General features: G+C 33.2%; 1 protein-coding gene across 1 annotated transcript in view; it reads right to left on the bottom strand.

The window, feature by feature from the left end:
* ANXA10 (annexin A10) overlaps positions 1-22,088 on the bottom strand; it is a 137,359-nt gene that overhangs the window by 79,219 nt on the left and 36,052 nt on the right. The gene's annotated exons all lie outside the window — the stretch shown is intronic.

Raw genomic sequence — 22,088 nt, 5'->3', positions numbered from 1 at the left:
AAGTAACTATGAACCTTATTCCTCAAACATAATTTCTCAAGACTTTAATCTTTGATTTAACAAAAAAGTATAGTTTTTAAAAGTGGTTTGTGATAATCTGATGACTTTTTTTCTCTGCGGTGTTTGTTAAATAGGTTGATTAATTACAAAAGCTAAAAAAGTAGTTAACCATATTTTTTCTGCTGTAGTTTCTACAACTCTTAGTGTTGTTTAAACTTGAAGAAGGTTTTGGGTTTAATCTAATGTTTATTTTAATGAGTACACTGTATTGATGTTAATAGCAGAAATAGAATTCAAAATAACTTTCTGAATATCTTTAATCATGTGGTTACTCTGGCATTTAAGAGAAATCAACAAATCTAGAGAGGAATGTCAGAGCAGTATCCTATCTTTCACAGGCGCTATGATCTGTATACTGTAAGCACTTTTGCAAATAGAAATGACTCTACCAATTTAAGTTTTAATGTTGTACTTGCCATTATAATAAATACTTTAAAATTTTGTAAACCTGGACAAAAATTTTTCTCATAGTCTTTTAAAAAAAATGTTTGTTTGTTTGTTTATTTTAAGAGACAGCAAGAGAGCAGGGGAGGGGCAGAGAGAGAATCTCAAGCAGTCTCTATGCTGTCAGTATAGAGCTTGATGCGGGGCTTAAGCTCACAGACTGTGAGATCATGACCTGAGTTGAAAACCAAGACTGGAGATGCTCAACCAACTGAGTGTCCAGGTTACCCCTGCCCCTGCTCTTTTTTTAAAAAAATTTTAATGTTTATTTATGTTTGAGAGAGAGAGAGAGAGAGAGAGACAGAGCATGATCAGGGGAGGAGCAGAGAGAGGGAGACACAGAATCTGAAGCAGGCTCCAGGCTCTGAGCTGTCAGCACAGAGTCCAATGCAGGACTGGAACTCACAAACAGTGGGATCATGACCTGAGTCAAAGTCAGATGCTCAACTGATGCCTCAACCCAGGCGCCTCAGGTGCCCTTCCCCTTTAATGTGTTACCTCCTATTTCATGACTTTTTAAAATTCTGGAATAATGATATTTTCTATACAACACTGGAATACAGATTTTAAGAATGCAGAGGTTTTAATAATCCCATTCACTGTTGTATCCCTAGTACCTAGAAGTGACAGCAGAGATAGAAATAGGGAGACCAGATAGGAAGCTATTGCATAAAGTTGGCAAGTGATAATGATGGTAACTTAGACCAAGGTATTTGTAGCAGAAGTACAAAGACATGGTCAGATAATGAATATATTGTGAATGTAGAGCCAAAAGATTTTATTAATAGGTTTTTAAAACAATTTTTTTTTTAACATTTATTCATTTTTGAGAGACACAGTATGAGTGGGGGAGGAGCAGAGAGAGGGAGACACAGAATCTGAAGCAGGCTCCAGGCTCTGAGCTGTCAGCACAGGGCCTGGCGTGGAGCTCGAACTCATGGACCACAAGATCATGACCTGAGCTGAAGTCAGATGTTTAACTACTGACTGAGCCACCCAGGCAGCCCTGTTAATAGGTTAATTTTAAGGTATGAGGTAAAGAGAAGAGTCCAAGATAAGTTTATTTTAACTTTTTTTCTTTTCTTCTTCTTCTTTTTCTTTTTTTTTTCTTTTTCTTTCTTTTTTTTTTTTGTTGGCCTGAGGTGTTAGGTCAATGTAGTTTCCACTCACTGAGCAGACACTTGGTTATGATTCTGAGATTCTAGTATAGATGCTGGGTTGAGATATAAATTCAGAGAAGACTCTGTATATACATTGCAGTGTGCACGTTATATTCATTATTTTGGATGTAATGGACAAAGGAGTGACTATAAATAGGAAAAAGAAAAGTTTCAAGAGTTGAACCCTGAGGTATTCCTGGCAAAGGAGACTGTCAAACAACACATATCTAGTAAGATGAGGATGGGAACTGGCATGGGATTCAGGGACATGGAGGTCACTGCTTATATTCATAGACAGTTTAGGTGAAGTGGGTGAAAACGCAGTTAAAGTGGATGCAGAGAGGGTCTCAGTCAGTTAAACACCTGATTCTTGATTTCAGCTCAGGCCGTGATGATCTCATGGATAGTGGGATTGACCACTGCCTAGGGCTCCATGCTGACTGTGGAGCCTACTTAGGATTCTCTCTCTCTCTCTCTCTCTCTCTCTCTCTGGCCTTCCCCCGCTTTCGAACACGTGTGTGCCCTCTCTCTCTCTCTCAAAATTAATAAACTTAAAAAAAAGTAGATTCAGAGAAAATTGGAGGAGGGGGATTGAATATAATGAATGCAGTGCACTTTTGAAGAATTTTTCCATAAAGAAAGAATTTACTAGTAACTGTTAAGGGAAATTGGATTATAAAATTCTTTACCATGGTAGAAGCCATTTAAAAATATAAAGAATATGCTGAGTTTAAGAGGCTATATAGTTCCATGCATTAAACTTTTGATGTTATTCAAATTTGTTAATAAATTGTATAAATGATTGCGTACATATATGTGTGTATGTGTATATGTGTGTGTATGTGTGTTTGTGTTTGTTTTTACTTTTAAAAAAATCTTTTATTTATTTTTGAGAGAGAGAGACACACACAGTGTAATTGGGTGAGGAGCAGAGAGAGAGAGAGGGAGACAACAGAATCTGAAGCAGGCTCCAGGCTCTAAGCTGTCAGCGCAGAGCCTGATGCGGGACTCAAATTCATGAACTGTGAGATCATGACCTGAGCCAAAGTCGGACGCTTTAACTGACTGAGCCACCCAGCCACCCCTGTGTGTTTGTGTTTATATACATGTGAATGATTGCACATATAATACGTGTGTATATGTAAACTTAATTTGGTAACAATCTTAACTTCATCTCTAGAAGTAGTGAATTGGGCTTCTGAAGGGTAGGGCTTTTGAGTTAGTGTAGGGGTAAAATGTTGGAACCGTTGCTACATAAACACTAACAATAGTGCACCTTTTTGGGGTGCTGTTTATGTTTCAAGTCTTCGTGGTGGTTTATCTGCCCCTTAATTCTCAAGAAATTCTTACAATATAGGTGCTATTATCGCATCCATTTCACAGGTAGAAAAACTGAGATGCAGAAAGATTAAGGCAATTGTTCTCAATCTTTCGATCCTATGGGGTAAACCTGGCTCTGACTTTCTGTTTCATTACTATTCTACAGTTGTATTTGCCCAGCCCTTATATTCAAAAGCAATCTGTAGCTTTTATAAGGGGACTTAAAAATTTTAACAGCATGCTTATATATCACTTCAAGGAGAGTTACTACATTTAATTTTTCCACTCCAATACGTATTGCTTCAACAGAGGCTTCAGTAAAAGTTGAAGCATAACTAGCGTGATTCATAACTTTTGTTGAATCAAAGTGTGTAAAGTTCAGACAATGTAGTCTTGTGATAGTAGAAAGCAATCTAAAGTATGAATAACCTTTTATTAATATTTGTTCAGCAAGTCATATTGCAGATAAATAATCAAAGTCAGATTTCTTGGAGGGAAGCTTTTCTCTCAGGAATATCCTTCAATAGGAAAAGCCTGCTTTAAAAATAATCTTGCCTAATCAACAGCTCCTGCTCCCACGGGAGATCTTCTCAGCTTGCAATCACTCCTGGATAGAATGCCCCGAATTTGTTTCTGATTTACCAAGTGCTCTTCTTGCATTACATCTAATTCACTGCTAAGTGCCAATGCATTTGCTTCATATTAGTTGGGCTAAAATGTAGACTGTCATGTTGCCCACACTAGACGTTGTCTAAATTGCTGTTGTTTGGCTTTGATGCTCCTTGGTGAGTCCTTCTAGGGACAAAGTTATGAGTAAGAGCATCTTTGTAACAATACTGCTGCTAATTTTCTACCTCTTAATTGGGTTCCCAAAGGACGTACTTTTTGCTTTGTAACATAAAATCAGTAATTATGTAGGATAATCACACTTAAGCATTTTTACTTTTTTTGTGTGTGTGGGAAATGGTTTTGCAGTTAGACAAGATCCGGTATTGCCAATTTCTGTTTTTTCACCTAGAGGAAAGTATTGACCTTCTCTAAGCCTTAGTATATTCATGTAGAAAATTGGGATATACTCCTTGAGGATTGTAAAGCCTAAAAATATAGAACCACTGAACATAATATCTGATGTCTCCAAGAATTTAAAAATTTTTGCATGTTAAATGGTATTCTTATAAAAATATTTTATGTGGACTACTAAACTAGACAAGTTATGTAAAACTCCTGATGTATGATAGAGATTCAGATAATTTGAATAATTGTTTTTCAACTTCAGTTGTAATACATAATGTTAATTCCGATACGGACTATGATATCAATATGTTATATTGCTTCTACTACTCCTAAAATTAATATTTTTCTATCAACCAATAAATATGGAGAAATAAAAAAGTTGTCAAGAGGATTGAAAAAGGAATAAAGATTAAAGTTTACTTTGAGTCAAAAAGGCAGAGTATAATCAGATAAATCAATCTATAGTAAATAAAATGCTACTGTGTAAAAAGGGGGATTAGTTGATGACAAAATTGGACAAAAACAGCCAACAATTTTACCAGAAGAATCAGGTCGATCTGTTTGGAAGGGGCAGTATATTATAGTGGATAAAATCTCAAATTATAATAAAATAGGGATGACTGGGTTTAGATCCTGACTTTGGCAAATACATGCATTTTTAGTACTCTACCGTGCAATTTCCCTTAATGTAGGGAGGATATTATAATAACATCTTCCTGAAAGGTGATTTATATCAACTAATTAATAAAACAACTCCAGACTTGCCACAATCATTTAATTAAATCCTGCTTTCAATAGACAGCCTTATGGTCAAGCACAGAAGTAAAATACACTTATTGCATTAAAGGTAAATTCACCCTCTTAATGTGACTAACCCACTTAAACTACTTTAATCACTAAGGGTTATCTACTTCCTTAATTCTAGTAAGTAATTTTAAAGGATTACATATGATTATTTCTTATAGAAATAGAATTACTTTTCTATGATTCTTGCCTCTTGCTTGACTTATATTTACATTTTATCTATTTAAAGCTTTAAACTTTTTTAACATTTTAATTTATTTTTTGAGAGACAGAGAGAAACAGAGCATGAGCGGGGGAGGAGCAGAGGGAGAGGGAGACACAGAATCCAAAGCAGGCTCCAGACTCTGAGCTGTCAGCACAGAGCCTGATGCAGGACTTAAACCCACAAACTGCGAGATCATGACCCAAGCTGAAGTCAGCTGCTTGACCAACTGAGCCACCCAGGCACTCCAAATTTTCTCTAGTTTTTAATTGACATTATTGAATTACCTCAAAAATGGTCACATATTTATATCAAGCATATAAGTTCAGATGTCATATATTGAATAGAAATTACTCAGTGAAGGGCCTAAAAATCTGTTTTTAAGAAGCAACCCAGTTAACATTCATCCGCACCATAATATGAGAATTTATGCTTTATTGCCTATAGAAGAGCTTGTCTTTTGCTTGAGAACCCCCACCCCAAAGTAGAGATTAAGCAGATGAACTTAACCTCAGCTGTTGGTCTATAAAGAAACCAAGTAGTAATGCCTGGGCCATATATCTTAAAATAATAAATAATTGCCTTAAAATAAAATGATATTGATTATGTAAACACCATTCAATGCTCAAAAATACTTAAAATGTATATTTAAGTTTACTCAGTCCAGCTCTTTAATCGCTGATATTTTTATTTGCTCCAGAACCATGGCAAATCATTGAATTTCCTTAAAACTTTGTCATCATCATAACTTTTAATATTCCTTGAAATATGACTTAAATATTCTCTTAGTATTTCTTTGATAAATTGGTGTATAAGACTGTACACAGCATACAGAATATAATACCACTTCCAAATAATTATACTTGAATGAGTGGAAAGGGACAATAGCTTTTTACAAATTAAATCATTTACCATGCTGGTCTAAATTATCTAAGGACTCCCATTTCTCTATAGTGAAATGTAACTGCTGCATAATTAATAAAACTCTAATGATAAATCCCAACTGCCAATGCGGTCCTAAAATCTCATGATGAAATTAAGATTCCTAAGGCAACAGTGACAGGAAGTGGATACATTTTTATATCCTCATTCAGTATTTTAATTTGATAAACAAAATAAATAGAATTTTCTTGGAAATTAATACTTTCTAAATAAGTAAATAACATTATTTTTGTGCCAAAGTTTAGTCAAATAACTATGCTGTGATTTTTCTGGCATAAAAAAATTGAAGTAAAAAATAAAAGGCTTCCCTGAAAACCATTTTTATAATACAAATTTAAAAAATGTCAACACAGAACACAATTATATATAATTTCTAAGACCATGTGAAATGGCTCTCTTTTAAAAATGTATATTTAGGTAACTCAGGGTTTTTGTAGGCTCTTCAAAAGTTTGTGGACTGGTAGAGCAGTTGGATCGAAATGATTCCAACAAGAAAACAAAATACACTGCTTAAATTTAGCAGTCATTAAAAAATAAACTATTTTCTGAAGAGATCATAGATTTAAAATAAAATTAATGATCACATTAATTTTAGTTTCTTATAGAAATACATATTGAGGAAAAAAGTCTAGGCTTCAGTGAGAATTCTAAGTTGGGTTACTTATGAAACAAGGGCAACTAAATTGCCTTATGGAACAATTACTTCAAAATTAGAATAGGATTGAGATTTAATAATATTAACTTCATTTAATAGTTATATTGAGCATCCACTAATTAAAATTAAATGAAAAGTAAATTAGAACACCAATATTCTCTGATGAAAATGTCAAGAAACACACATGAAATTTTATAAATAAGGCTCAAATCCTAAGAGACTTGAGAAGTATTATAGAAATAGCCATTATACTTACATAGTCTCCACAGAACATTTTGATGATGGTGGTTAACTTCAGAGTAGATTAAAAGAGTTTTACTAAGTGATCAATTGCATAGACTTGTTTTCCTATGTAGCTAGAAAGAATTGATATTCACTGTTCAATCAAATTTATATGTCTACCATTCACCTCAGTTTCTCAGGAAAGAGGAAAATGTAGGGTGAATTCTGGATACAGCGTGTCTCAAGATACAGTATTTACACTGAGCTATCAGTCATAAGTGAGTAGGCCGATTTCTTCCACAAAATAAATAGAACTCCTGGTCCTGTGTTGATTTAAGAAACATACATTAGCCAACCAATGAAAGAAGTGTAATCTTTAGAAAAAGCAGATGACTTATGGAAAGGTAAGTTGATTAACCACAAAGTTAATGATTTATTTTCTACTTTATCATTTTTAGATACTCTTTCAGGTACACTGGTTCCTAGCTTCATGTTTCAAACTGCTAGGTTCTCTGTGTATTCTTTAAGTATTTTTAACTACTAAATATCTGGTCTTAAATTTTAAAAATATTGCATTTAGGTCAGAACTGAATACCCAGCAATAAGTCTTTGGAGAAACCATGTATATTCACCATAATTTTCACACTTCATATATATTTTTTATTTTAATATTTAATTTTATTTCATTTTAGGGAAACAATTTAAAATGCCTTCAAATTCTAATATATTGTTAGGAAATGTCTATTCCCATTAGCTTCATACATTATTCCAGATATCACACAATTATTGTGTATTATATCATTTTACTGCCATTTAGTGAACAGTACAGTATTCATTTAATCTATAAGATTTTTAAAAGACTTTGAAAAAGATTTCACAGATAGATAATTTTTGGTTGAAAGAACATAAAATTACAGAAGTATCAACTGATCAGCATCCATAACTACTTTCAATCTGATGTTAAATATGGATAAAGATCATTAAGCAGGATCTCTTAATGTAATGCATATTATGAGTAGAGAGATATCTGATGTCTGCATTATACAATTCATAACATCCTGATTAATTTAATAAAATAATACATTTGTACTGTTTAAGATGTAAAGAAGCATTGCACCTGCTTTTGAAGATGTTGTAATTTAGTAAATCATTCTATGCACATGTGTGCACACTTGAATGTATGCATATTTGTGCCCATGTCTATATTTGTGTCTGAATTTGTCTTGTGTTTTCTCTGCATATATTTAAAAAACATATAGTAATTACTAAATAACTTATACTTTTATGTATAGGATTCACAGTTTAAAATAAAGAAAATGAGTTTTTCAACTAAAAGTATTTTCTTGTGATTATTTTTAAAGGCTGTGCGATTTGTGGCTCTACTCATGGATTAAGTGTGTCAATGTGAAATGTGAATTGTGAAAATACTTGAGGCAAACATTTTCTCTAATATTATCATATAATTGAGAGAAAAGAGATTTGATAATATTTCTTAATTTCCTTTCAGACAATGATTATTTTATTTTTACTTATCATTACTTTATGACTTAGATTTTTTAAAAATGTATTCAATTAAGGGTGCCCTTAGTCAACTAAGTGTCTGATTCTTGATTTTGGCTCAGGTCACAATCTCATAGTTCATGAGATTGAGACCCACATTGGGCTCTGCTCTGACAGTGTGTAAACTGTTTGGGATTCTCTCTCTCTCTCTTTCTCTCTTTAAATAAATGAACATGTAAAAGTTCTTTAAAAAATAACTAAATAATGTATTCAATGAAAACAATGATGTCTGGTATTTGCTTTATAATAGTTCATGCAAATAATGAGTGGGAGATATTAATTCAGTATGGCAAAATCTTGAAAGTTGTTTGGGAGATGGCTGTCCATTAGATAATTCTATTTTTTTATATTTGAAAATTTCATAATAGATTTTTAACTTTGAGTTTGACTTATTTACTTATTTAAATATTATTTGAGTATTGAATATACAGAAAGTAATAAATGCTAACAAGAACTGTTTCAAGCAAATTTACCTATAAAAGTGATATTAATTCTTATAACAATGCTATGGACTATGTATATTTTCATGAGGAGAATACTGAGGTACTGTGTAGTACCCTAAGATCACACCCTAGAAGTGATAGAGTAGAGATTTGAGCCTTGGCAGTTCAACATCAGAACCTACAACTTCAGTCTCTGTACTAATACAGATATTCTGTTAGGGAATAAAACAAGACAATTACTATATAGAACAAAATTAAAAAGCATATTTCTTTATTCAAAGATATTTTGGTAGATGGGTAAAATTCTTGGAATACAAGATGAGAAATGCTAAGTGCCATACATAAATTACCTAAAACATTCTGGAAAATTTCTCAAGAAACAAGTACCTCAAGACATAGCATTTGAAGTGTGGCTTAGAAGTTGAAGGAAAGAGCCTTCCAGTAGAAAAACCAGGGAACAAGCACTCAGGGATCGAGAAGGGAGGTAGGAGGTCTCAAGTGTGTACTATAACTATTATTTCTAAATTTGGCTTTGAATCGTTATATATGACCTTTATCAACATTTTTGCTGCTATATTTGAGTTAAAATTCAACCTTACAGGTACAAAGGAGAAATACTAACAGCATTCAGTATCTTAGACTTAATATTATCCCCTGATCATAAATCAGCATATACTGGATCAGAAAGGAGATATAGTAAATCAGTCCAAAAAGCAGAATGACTTCTAGGCCAAGAAGACATGATTATAACCTGTAAAAGTTAATGATTTAAAAAATGTGGATGAATCCAAAGGCAGGTGGATTAGTTAGAAAATTTGGGCAAATATTTGTAGTACCCACTAATTGCTTATGTTAGAGATCCATTGGCCTGAATACCAGGTATCTTGTAGATTATACTATTGTTCACAATCATTCATTGTCTTCATTTTTGTTACATGTATATACTGTTATCTACCTATGGTTTTGGGTTTAGCCATGTGACTTGCTTTAACCAATGGAATATGAACAGGTTGTGGTATGGTACATCTGAGCACAAGCTTTTAGATACATGGTGATTTTCTGCTGCGTTTTCTGTTGCTTCTGCTCTCTGGCACCATAGGAAATCTAACACCCCTTAGATTTGAATGAACTAATAATGCAGTCCCAATATTGGCAATATTTGTCATGCTATTCTGGCTGGAAGCTTTTCAACTTTGACCCTATAATTTTTTTTTAGTTTTGAAAATTATTCACCAGGCAATCTTCTAGATAAAATTTTAAATTCTCATGTAGTAAGCCATGTCAATCAATCATTTAATCCTTCTAGGAGTCAAATTTTATATCATCTATTCAATTTATTAGCAAATATTTATTAGGCAGCTAATAGCTAATACATGCCTGGAAGTACTAGGTGCTTGGAATACGTCACTGGACCAGACAAAGATTCTTGCCTTGTAGTGTTTATATTTATTAATTAATAATTTGGGATTCTTATTTTATACATGATTCCAAAAAGTGCTATTAATGTAAGTTGTTTAATATAAATTTCTATATACTTATGTATAATAACACTGCCTCCTTAAGCACCACAAAATGCCTAAAACAATTGTGGCAAGGTGTCTATAGATAGAATACATTTCCTTCCGGCAAGACAGTGGCCTTCAAACCGTTTCATCTCAATATTTCCTAATGAAATTTGAAAACATGTGTACGTCCTTATCCTTTTTAAAGAGGTCATATAAATACTTTTGTTCAAAATTAGATAGTTGCATTTTATCTTTTTTACTCGTCTAAAGGCATCCAATGAGATCCAAATACCATAGCAATTCCACTCCCACAATCATTTTAAAAACATACAAGAGTTGTTTTTATTCAAGAGTTGAATACTTAATTAGCATCCTTCCTCTGTCTTTCTGAACTCTTATTTCCATTCTGTTTCCCTTTTAGATGTTATCATGAGGTAATTTATGTTTGAATGTCTCTTGGAGAAGTCATTTTATTTGATCATGTGTATACTGGGGTGCCTGGATGGTTAGGTCAGTTAAGCATCCAACTTTGGCTGAGGTCATGATCTCATGGTTGATGAGTTGGAGTCCTGCATAGGGCTCTCTGCCTTCAGCACAGAGCCCGGAGCCTGTTTCGGATCCTCTCTTTCCTATCTCTTTGCCCCTCCCCTGCTTGCATCCTCTCTCAGCCTCTCTCAAAATAATAGATACACTTTAAATGAATAAATAAATGAATGAGTAAATAAAAAAATAAATAGTATACTTTTTTCTAAGCTTGCCTGTAAAAGTTTCCAATTTTTTAAATTAAAAAAAATTTTGTGTGCGTTATTTATTTATTTTTTTGAGAGTCAGAGAGAGACAGCACGAACAGGGGATGGTCAGAAAGAGACGGAGATACAGAATCTGAAGACAGGCTCCAGGCTCTGATCTAGGGGTCAGCACAGAGCCCAATGCGGGCCTCGAAACCACGAACAGTGAGATCATGACCTGAGCCCAATGTTGGACGCTTAACCGACTGAGCCATGCAGGCGCCCTGGTTCTCATTTTCTTTTAAGCCACTATTTCTTTTCCACTAATCTTTGTTATTTTTATAAACAACTTTAAATTGTCTATAATTAACTGCATCCATTTAAAGTGTTTTACTTGCTAAGTTTTGAAGGTGCAAAAGTGAAACCACAATCAAGATTCAAAACATTTCCATCACCCACAAAGGTGTTCCCAAATCTCTTTGTAGTTTCTCCCTCCATCCATCTCTTGCTCTAGGCAACTGCTGATCTGTTTTATGCAACTATAGGTTAGTTTGTTTTATCTAGAATTTCCTATAAATGGATTCATATGATATGTACTCTTTTTTTTTCTGAATTTGTTTAGTAGACTATTTTTGAGATTGATTCATAATGTATATAGCAAGAGTTCATTCCTAATTATTGCTGAGTAATAGTCTGTTGTATAATACATACAAAATAATAATACATATCATTTACCCATTTATTTGTTGATCACCTAGCTGTTATATAAATAAGGATGCTTTTGTGCCAATACTTGATATTATCATCTTTAAAAATTTTAATTATATAATTATGTAGTTATATCACATTGTGCTTCTAAATTGCAATTCCCTTGTAACTAAGAATATAGAGTATCTTTTCATGTACTAAATATCCATTTTTACATCTTCTTATATAAATTGTTCAAATCTTTTATTTATTTTCTGAGTTGATGGTGTTAGTACTGAGTAGCAAGAGATCTTCATATATTCCAGACATATATTGCTTATCATCTTTGATTAACAAATGCATGCTTTCAATGTGTTTTTGAAATGGTGTCTTTATGGTGGCGCCTGGGTAGCTCAGTCATTTAAGCGTCAGACTTCGGCTCAAGTCATGATCTCACAGATTATGGGTTTGAGCCCTGCATTGGGCTCTGTGCTGACAGCTCAGAGCCTGGAGCCTGCTTTGGATTCTGTCTCCTCTCTCTCTCTCTGCCCCTCCCCGCTCACTGTCTGTCTCTGTCTCTCTCTCTCAAAAATAAATAAACATTAAAAAAAAAATTGTGTTATGGAAAGGAGAGTTTTCTTTGTTTATTTTTAAATTAATAATTGGACAAAGTCCAGTTAATAGTTTTTAAGTTTATGCTCTTTGTGTTTTAAAAGATTTCTGCTTATTCCGATGTCACAATGTTTCTTTTAGAAGTTGATAGTTATTTCTTACAAGATATATGATCTATTTTGTATGATATAAAGTAAGAGTCATGCTTTATTTTTTTCCCACAGAAAGTCAGTTTTATAGCACCATTTGTTTAAATGATTTTTCTTCTCCATAAATTTGTCCTGGCACTTGAGTCAAAAATTATATAACCATATATGTATGGGTCTATTAGTGGATTCTACATTATGCTCCATTGACCTGATTGTCTTTCCTTTCACCAATATTACACTTTCTTAATTAATAAACGTTGCTTTAAAATAAGTGTGAAAATGAAGTAATGTGAATTTTCTAACTTTATTGATGTTCTTTTCTCCCTTCTCCTTTTTTAATTGCTTTGGCTCCTGTGAATTATTTCCATTATTTTATGAGTCTTAAAACAGCTCACCAAGTTCTTTTGAATGGGATTTTACTGAACTTATAGTTTCATTTTGAGGAGAAATGATCTCTATATAATATTTAATCTCCTGATTCATGATATAGTATATTTCTCAATTTATTGAAGTCTACTTTTTTCATGAATATTTTAAATTTTCAGTACATTAGTTTTATTTTAATTTTATCTGAAATATCTTGCATTTTCTGATTCTATTGAAAATCATATTAGGGGTGCCTGGGTGGCTTAGTTGGTTAAGCGTCCGACTTTCACTTAAGTCATGATCTCGCGGTTCGTGAGTTCGAGCCCCGCGTCGGGCTCTGTGCTGACTGCCAGCTCAGAGCCTGGAACCTGTTTCAGTCTGTGACTCCCTCTCTCTCTGACCCTCCCCTGCTCACGCTGTCTCTCTCTCTCCTAGAAATAAATAAAAACATAAACAAAAACAAAAGAAAATCATATTGTATTTGCTATTTTATTTTACAGTTATTTAGTAGTAACAGATGAGAATGTTATTGATTTGTGTATATTATATTTACAGAATGCTGTGATATTGCTAAGTGACTTTGTTAGTTGTTTTGCAGCTCTTTTGTAAATTTTTATGGTGTTATACATAAACAGGCCTGTTTGAAGAAAAATTATACTTTTACCTTTTTCTCTCCAAACTATATTTTTTAAAATTTATTTTTCTTTATTTTCTTGGCTAGGAATTTAGTGTAATTTTGAATAAATGGGAGAGCAAGCATCCTAGTCTTTATGAATCCTAAGAGAGAAGCATTTAATTGTTCATTATTAAGTATATTATTAGCTATGGGTCCTTAAAAGATATATTTTCAGTTTGAGGATGTCTCCTTCTATTCATAGTTTACTAACACAAACTTTTTTTTCACAAAGAATGATTTGTGGATTTTTAAATTTTCTTTTTCTGATTAAAATAATGAAATGAACTGTTTCCTTTATTCTATAAATGTGGTGAATTATATTAATTTATTTTGAATGTTAAATTAACCTGTATTCCTAGAAAATAACTCTGGCCATTATACATTCTATTTTTAATACATTATTGAATTTGATTTGCTAAATATTGTCTTTAAAAATTACAACTAATATTCATAAGAGATGTGATATTGATATTTTTTTCATAATAGATTTGTTAGTTTTGTTATCAGAGGAATAGTAATCTCATAAAAAGTAGTTGTGAAGTGTTTCTTTTTCATCTAGTTTCAAAATAATTTATGTAATATTAATATTATTTGTGTAATATTAATATTATTTCTTTCTTTCATATTTGGTTGATTTCAGTAGTGAAGTCAAACTTTTCTGGAGCTTTTCTTGGAAATTTTTATTTCTATTATGGATTTAATGTCAATAGTTATTCATATTTCCATTTCTTCTTATATCCAAATGTTTATAATAGGGGCTTTGAGGTCTTCTCCTAAATTCATGTGTGGGCTTACTTAGAATTAGTTTCTACTGACTACTGAATATGTGTCACACTTTGTTGTTTTTCTGAATGTCTAGTAATTTTTGTTTTAAATTTCTAGCTCCTCTTCCAATCCTAAACTCATTTCTGGTATTTTGAGTATGTAACATGTTTTTTTTCCTGCCTGTTTGCATCATTGTAGCTGTGGGGTTCGAGAGGACTAATAATCCAAAAACCACAAACTTAGGCCCTAAGTCCTCAAATTGATATTTCTTATTGTTTTTCAGAGCTGATTTTTGAAAGTAGAATTTCCTATGGCTTCTGTCTGATTTTGGACAATTTCTAGTATCTTTACATAGGTGACTTTTTATTTTATCCACTTATTACAACTGTCATCCATTATAATTATTATCTATCTAGAGTGATTGAGTCTACACAAACACGTTACTTGGACATCATTACTAGAATTCTCCCTGTATACATTGAAATTTAATTTTTTTAATCCTTTAAAATTTTTATTTATTTAAGTAATCTCTACATCCAGCATGGGGCTCAAACTCATGACTCTGAGATCAAGAGTTACATGCTCTACTAACTGAGCCAGCCAGGTCCCCCCACCAAAAAATTACTAGAACTGATAGACAAATTCAGCAAAGTCACAGGATGCAAAATCAATGCACAGAAATCTGTTGCATTTCTATACACTAATTATGAAGCAGTAAAAAGAGAAATTGAAGAACCTATCCCATTTACAATTGCATCAAAAACCATAAAATAGATAACTAGGAATAAACCTAACCAAAGAGGTAAAAAGATCTGTACTCTGAAAACTATAGAACACTTATGAAAGAAATTGAAGAGGACAGAAAGAAATGGAAAAACCTTCTATGCTCATGGATTAGAAGAAAAAAATTCTTAAAATATTTATATTACCCAAAGAAATCTACATATTTAATGTAATCCCTATTGAAATACCACCAGTATTTTTCACAGCGGTAGAACAAACAATCCTAAAATTTGTAGGGAACCACAAAAGACCCTAAATAACCAAAGCAATCCTGAAAAAGAAAAACAAACCTGAAGGCATCATGATTCCAGACTTCAAGCTATATCAATCACAAAGCTCTAGTCATCAAGACAGTATGGTACTGGCACAAAAACAGGTCAGTGGAACAGAATTGAAAACCCAGAAATAGATTCACAACCATATGGTCACCTAATCTTTGATAAAGCAGAGAAGAGTATCCAATGGAAAAACTCTGTTCAACAAATGGTGTTGGGAAAACTAGATAGCAACATGCAGAAGAACGAAACTGGACCACTTTCTTATACCAACACAAAAATAAATTCAAAATGTATGAAAGAACTAAATGTAAGCCAGGAAAGCATCAAAATCCTAGAGAAGAACAAAGCAACAACCTTTTGACATCAGCCATAGTAATTTCTTACTAGACACATCACTGGAGGCAAGGGAAACAAAAGCAAAAAGGAACTATCAGGACTTCATTAAGATAAAAAGCTTCTGCACAGCAAAGGAGACCATCAACAAAACTAAAAGGCTTCTATGGAATGGGGGAAGATATTTGTAAATGACAAGTTAGATAAAGAATTAGTATCCGAAATCTATAAAGAACTTACTAACCCAACAACCCCAAAAACAAATAGTCCAGTGAAGAATGGGCAGAAGACTTGAGTAGACATTTTTCAAAAGAAGACATCCAGATGGCTAATAGATGCATGAAAAGATGCTCAACATCATAAGGGAAATACAAAGCAAAACTACAATGAGATATCACCTCACACTTGTCAGAATGACTAAAGTAACAACACAGGAAACAACTGATGGTGGCAAGGATGCAGAGAAAGAGGATCTCTTTTACACTGCTGGTGGGAATGCTAACTGGTGCAGCCACTCTGGAAAACAGTATGGAGGTTCCTCAAGAAGTTAAAAATAAAACTGCCCTACAACCCAGCAAATGCACTACTAAGGATTTACCCCAATGATACAGAAATACTGATTTGAAGGGACATAGGTACCTTGATGTTTAGCAGCATTGTCAACAACAGCCAAATTAAAGAAAGAACTCAAATGTCCATCAGCTGATGAATGGATAAAGAACATGTGGCATACACACACACACACACACACACACACACACACGCTGGAATATTACTCAGCCATTAAAAATAATGAATCTTGCCATTTGCAATGATGTAGATGGAGCTACCTCATGCCATTTCAATCAAGTTTTCCCCCAGCACTCTGAAACTGCTTTTATCATGAATCACGGTCATCTTTGCAAATCTAGTGGCTTATTCTCTATTTTCATCTTATCTGGAATAGTTGTCATCTAGGTCTCATCTTACTACTTTTGTCTACTCCAGAGCATCAGCAAGTCCTATCGATGCTCTTTATATCATATATCCTGACTATGATCACTTTCATCCCTTCCACCACAACTGTCTTTATCCAAGCTGAGAGTAGTGCAAAATCTTCCTCACAGAACTTTTTTGACAACTTCTTTTACTAGATAGGGTCCATTCTCCACACAGGAATCAGTTATTAGATACGTTACTCATCTTTTCAGAATCATTCAGTGACTTCTGAAAACCCTTCAAATAAAACTCAAACTTCTTCTCAATATAAGACCTTCCATGATCTAGCCCTATCTTTCTGTCCTCTTCTCCAACCTCATCCTATGGCTCATTCTACTACAGACTGAATCTCATCTTCTTGATGTCCTATAGACATTGAGCTTGTCTCTTACACAAAACTTTAGCAATTAACATTTAACTTGCTTTTCATTTATGTAGGACCTCTATCTCCATGTTTTGACAAGGGTAGCTCTTCTTATCTAGACCTTTTCTTAAATATTATCTCCTTAGAAATATCTTATCTGACCACTTTGTGTTTAATAGACCCTTCCATTTACAACCCTATCTCTCCCTTTATTCTGTTTTCTTTTTTCATATCCTATGTAATGAAAAGGGTATTTGTCCTTTATTAAAAAAAAAAAATTGCCCTTACCACTGATTAAACTCTATGAAGACAGACAATTTCTTGGTCTTACAACCATACTCAACATAAAATAGTGTATAAAATGTAAAAAGCACCCCCAAAATATTTTTTGAATGAATTATTTTAATTTTCTCAGAACTTATAGATAAGGACAAGATCATTTATCATGTTGGTGGGGCCGTTAGACTTTCCCTAGTGGCCAAGGAAACCTCTTAGGTACATACAAATTACCTGTTAGCTTAAAAGCCAAAATTATGTGTCACCCAAATCCATGTACTGTATTTAAAAAAAAATTTAGCGTCTTGTAACTTTAAAAATATGATTATTGGTCACCCTAGATAGCAATCTCTATAATTTCATTTTTTGTGTACTTCAAGATTTTTTCTGAGCAAAGTAGCAAAAATTATCTTTCCTGGATTATATTGCTTATCGCTTATAACAATAGATTTTACTTAGTATACCACATGTGTCCTACTCAAAAGGACACGTCAATTTTTATAAATTGGCAAAGATAATTGATGTTGAAATTTAAGCACTTTTTCAAGCAAATTCACTTATAGTTCACAACATATACCCATGTCATGGATAAATGAACCAAATGTGATTTTAAATCTGCACTTTGGACATATTCTGATATTATAAAGTCCACTTAAGTTTCACTCTAATTGGAAACTTGCACTGACCCTTTCCATTTTGTAGCAATAGAATTCATGAATAAAAATAACCTATTTTTAATTATTTTTCAAATCAGATCTTCAAATCCTTATAGAAGAAATTTAATTAAAAGTCAAGGAAAAAAGTAACATACTATAAAATTATTTTCATCACTTTGAAAATTAGATTCTAGCACATTAGTCATGTATATTAAATTGAAACAAAGTTCATATTCCTAGAATAATAATTTTTTTGTATTTCACAGAGAAGTCAGAGAATCATTATCATTAATGAAGAAGAAATATTTGTGCTGTTAAATTGCTCTCATTTGAAATTAATATCAAAAACAAAGTACATTAAAAAGCAGTATCAAATATTTCTGGATCATATTTAGCTTTTGGTTCATAAATACTTTTTCTTTGTTTTGAAATAAAACATATGATGCATTTCATTCATCTTTGACATGGTTAACCTGGTAATAGAAACATGAGTCCTTATAGAGCTAATGTGGCCAAAGTAAAGCCTTAAACTTGTTTTAAATTTTCTTGAAATCAGAAAATAAAGCTCCTATCATAGTATGAAAATATTCTGTTTTCAACATATACATATGCTAATCTTTTTCATTGAAATAAGAAATATGTTTTTGGTAAAATAACAGATTCTCTTTTAATGTGTGACTATGAGGTAGTTAAAAAATAAATTGAATTCAATAAATTGAATTAGAATTGCTATGTCCAAGTATGTATGGATCTTCACCTTGGGAGATTGTACATTGTCTATGCTAATGATGCCATTGTTCCAGTGATAAAAGAATATTGTTAAGTACCTAATGTTACAGCTTTGCTGTGAACACTGTGAATGATTTAATTTATTCCTCAAAATAGTCCCATGAAGTAGGCCTTGTTGGACCATAATATAGACGGAGATTGAATAGGTTGAAAATTAGATTTGGATGATGCCACATGGCATCATTGTACAGAAGGTAAGGACACAATATGGTAGAAGAAGTAGGGCCCTGCTTATCAGGGGCCTTCTTGTTTGCAAGGTTATGATTTATCTCCCAATTAAACCATTATTTGGGCAATGTACCTTGCTTTGGGAGAGCATGCTAAAAGTTTCCGCTAAGATCTTCTATGTCTCTCTGCTTATGTGACCTACTGAGCCACCCAGGCGCTCCTATTGTGTGTTATTGAATACACGATTTTCATTTAAAGAGGAAATTTTTCTCTCCATTTTCTTCCATATGACATAATCCACAAAAATGGATATCTCAAGTCTCAAAATAAATTTATGTTCTCTATAATACAGTTTCAATTAAAGCCCCAATAACAATAATTAGCTGAGTTATTTTCAAATGATGCAATTTTGAGTTGGACCAATTACTTCCTAGTCTAGAATATCAGCAGCTACCTCTGGGTGGCAATAATTGACTTTTCATGAACACTTCCCAAATCATTTGAGCATGGGAGGGAGGGGGTTGTCTTGAGATGAATGTGGGTAGGTAAAGTTATAAAGGGCTTGATTGTGCTATGTTTTTTAGACCCCCCCCAAAAAAGAAAAGAACTCTACTGTCTCTCAAAGCCCCACTCAAACTTAGGATTTTCCCTTCCTTCCTTCCTTCCTTCCTTCCTTCCTTCCTTCCNCTACCTCTGGGTGGCAATAATTGACTTTTCATGAACACTTCCCAAATCATTTGAGCATGGGAGGGAGGGGGTTGTCTTGAGATGAATGTGGGTAGGTAAAGTTATAAAGGGCTTGATTGTGCTATGTTTTTTAGACCCCCCCCAAAAAAGAAAAGAACTCTACTGTCTCTCAAAGCCCCACTCAAACTTAGGATTTTCCCTTCCTTCCTTCCTTCCTTCCTTCCTTCCTTCCTTCCTTCCTTCCTTCCTTCCTTCCTTCCTTCCTCTCTCTCTCTCTCTCATCATAGGACTAATAGATTGCCTAATAGATTATTTTTCTGAATAAGGGCTAATAGATTGCTCAGATGTTATGTGTGATTTCCATAGAAATTGAACAACTTAACTTTCGTAACTTTTGTTCTGATTTTCAAGTTGACAAGAATAATAAATTATTTTTGGTTGTCTGAGGAATGCCCTAGTCATCCTTGTCCAAGAGATGTCTAAGCATTTTACCATTTTTGTTAGGCCCTGTTCTTTAGTTGATTTAATCAGCCATTCTCTGGGGTTATGTGACTAACAAGCACATATAATTTTAGATTAGGATTCAGATTGATTATAAATATTATACCACTAATATAATAAGTAACCATACTTTCCAATTGAATCAAGTCTATCTCTAATTCTCACAATATATAAAGAACACATACAACAAAAAATGAGGATTGGAACTTAATAGACATTTCTCCAAACAAACTTATTATACAAGGGTGCCTGGGTGGCTCAGTCGGTTGAATATCAGACACAGTTTCAGCTCAGGTCATGATCTCATAGTTTTGGGAGTTCCAGCTCATGTCAGGCTCTGTGCAGAGCCTGCTTGGGATTCTCTCTCTCTTCCTCTCTCTCTGCCCCTCCTCCACTCATGCTGTCTTTGTGTCTTTCAAATTAAATAAACTTTAAAAAATAATTTAAAAATTAGAAAACTTATACAAATGTCTAAGAGGTATGTGAAAAGGTGCTTAATGTCATTATTAATCAGGGATGTGCAAATCAAAACCATAAGATATCACCTCACTCATTGGAATGGCTATCATCAAAGAGGAGATAAGTTTTGGTGAGGATATGGAGGAAGGGACTTCTTGCTCACTGTTGGTGGGAATGAATGGAAACTAATATAGTCACTATGAAAAATGATATGGAGATTTTTCAAAAAATTAAAAGTGAAACTATCATATGAATTAGCAATTCCATTTCTGGGTATATATTCACAGGAAATGGAAACAAGATATTGAAGAGTTATATGCACTCCCATATTCACTGTACCATTATTCACAGTAGCCAAAGTATAGAAACAACCTAAGTGTCTTTCAGTGTATAAATGGATATAGGAGATGTGGGTTATATACACAATGGGATATATTTTAGCCATGAGAAAGAAGGAAAGTCTGCCATTTGTAGCAACATGGATGGTCCTTGAGGGCATGATGCTAAGTGAAATAAGTCAGAGAAAAACAAATGCTCTGTCATTCCTGATCTCACTTATATGTGGAATCTTAAAAAATTGAAGTCACAGAAACAGAGAGTAGAATGGTGATTACTAGGGCTAGGGTAGGGTGGGGGAAACTGGAAGGGGTATACATTGGTCAAAGGGTATACATTTGCAGTATGATGAATAAAGTTTGAGGATTTAATATACAGAAAAATTGTCATTACCTCATTAGCTATAGCAATAGCAGAAGAATTTAAATATCTTTGTGAAAACACAGTAAAAGCATAATTTTCCATCCATCTCACGTGAATGCAAATTGGTCTTGAATTTCTTTATGAGTAGAAAGCATTAGCCAAATTGATCACAAAACTACAGTCTCCCTTAGCTTGTTGTACAGTTTGAATATGTAAATATCATATTGTGCATTTCTTGTGGCATGGGGCTGTTATTTATTAAGATTTCTGTAATTTACAGTGAATGTCTCCAGGATTCATCATCTTTTCTCACAGATCATTAAATAAGGAAATTTGTGGGTATTGATATACCTGCATCTAAAAGAACTTTAATTAAAATAAGAATTTCTTTATGTACCCCAGGTATACAACCCTAGTCTATCCTAATGGTTTTAAATTAGCCACTTGATTGGGCTTAGATCATTTTAAAAGTTCCCATTGAGCATGCTCCATTAAAAAAGAATGCAAAACAGATTTTCAAGAGAACTTTCCCCCAATAGTTGGTGTAAGATAAGAGTTTTCCATTTGAAAATTACATCTATCCCCATAATACATTCTGGCAGGGTAAGATAACCACACAAAATTTTGTTAATAAATTCCTATATGGTAAGCAATACTTTTACCCATATCCTCTATAAATACTCGCTACATCTCCTCAAATGAATTACCCTGCCTGTTAAATGTTCATTATTATATTTAATATGACATTATATTGGGCATGGGTGACCAGCAATCTAAAGTTTCTTTACTACCCTTAGATCATT

Source organism: Crocuta crocuta, unplaced genomic scaffold (genome assembly GCF_008692635.1).
Source record: "Crocuta crocuta isolate KB4526 unplaced genomic scaffold, BGI_CrCroc_1.0 scaffold429, whole genome shotgun sequence".
In the NCBI taxonomy this organism is placed as follows: Eukaryota; Metazoa; Chordata; class Mammalia; order Carnivora; family Hyaenidae; genus Crocuta; species Crocuta crocuta.
Note: the sequence above shows the minus strand (reverse complement) of the source record. Positions and strands in the feature narration are given on the sequence as shown.